The sequence below is a fragment of the Dendroctonus ponderosae genome, unplaced genomic scaffold (assembly GCF_020466585.1).
Source record: "Dendroctonus ponderosae isolate FM_Combo_2020 unplaced genomic scaffold, Dpon_F_20191213v2 Dpon_F_20191213_4, whole genome shotgun sequence".
NCBI classification, from domain to species: Eukaryota; Metazoa; Arthropoda; class Insecta; order Coleoptera; family Curculionidae; genus Dendroctonus; species Dendroctonus ponderosae.
In genome coordinates, this window is record NW_026018611.1 from 9512357 (window position 1) to 9513478 (window position 1122).

Sequence of the window (1122 nt, forward strand, 5' to 3'; positions counted from 1 at the left end):
AATATTTTAAAAATTTTTCTATTTGCTATGAAATATTTACCAAACGTATAAATATTTGGTAAATATTTACGTAATATTTTGTGCTATCTGGAACCTTTACATGAGAATACGAGGAACATCCTGCATAATATTTTTCAATTATTTTATAAATATTGGAGCCAAATTGTGCCAGAATATCACTAACTTGCACAACTTACAGAATATATTTTTGTACTTATACTGTTTCTGGAGTATTTTTTATTCAAATATTGCCTTAGGGTATTTCCGTCTGCTTCTTCCTATAGTGAAGGTTTATCTTTTGTACGTAAATTCTGTATTTAATGAAAACTAATTGTGAAAACACTATCCAATTGTTTTAGGTACATACTTTTTTAAACAGCTATTTATGTAAATTGTTAAATGTAAAATACTGCAGTATAATATAGCAGAAATATGTATATAAAAAATGAATATTTTTACGAATTTACATATATGGAATATTTACGCAACGTTTGTTGATCCATTTTTTCCGAAAATCACCCCGGGATAGGGTGTTGCTCATATTACATATTTCAAACCATATTGTTTGCAGCATGAAATACTAAAAAAAAATCGTATTTATCAAAATAATACCAGTGTCGCGGCCATTGCTTGAAATTTGAGAGCTTTTCGGGCTTTTTAGGCCGCTGTAGATAAACATTTTTTCTTGACGTTTCGCAAGCACGAGTAGCTTGCACCTTCAGAGGCTCTTCGCTCGAAAGCAGTTCAGTGTAAGTTTAAGCTGGGACACATCCGGACCAAATTATTTTCCCCGGCGGTCTAAAGTGATTCATCATATGTGTATAAATGTAGCAACGTAATTTACCGCATTTTTTTCATTTCAAGTAATTATATGTCGCTGCAGTTTAGTGAAAAATTGCTAAATTGCTTTTGGAAGCAACTTTTAATGGTTAATACGCAGAGTGTTCTATGTCTAATGGTGGAAACTCGCAGTGTGCGCAGACATAATTAAATTACAAAAAATGAATTCACTTATACTTTAACTACTCTGGTTTCGTTACCGAAATCTTGACCATAAAAATAAGAAATTTAGCAAATCCAATTTCAACTCAATCTTGATTTTGTCATCAATATCAGTAAGTG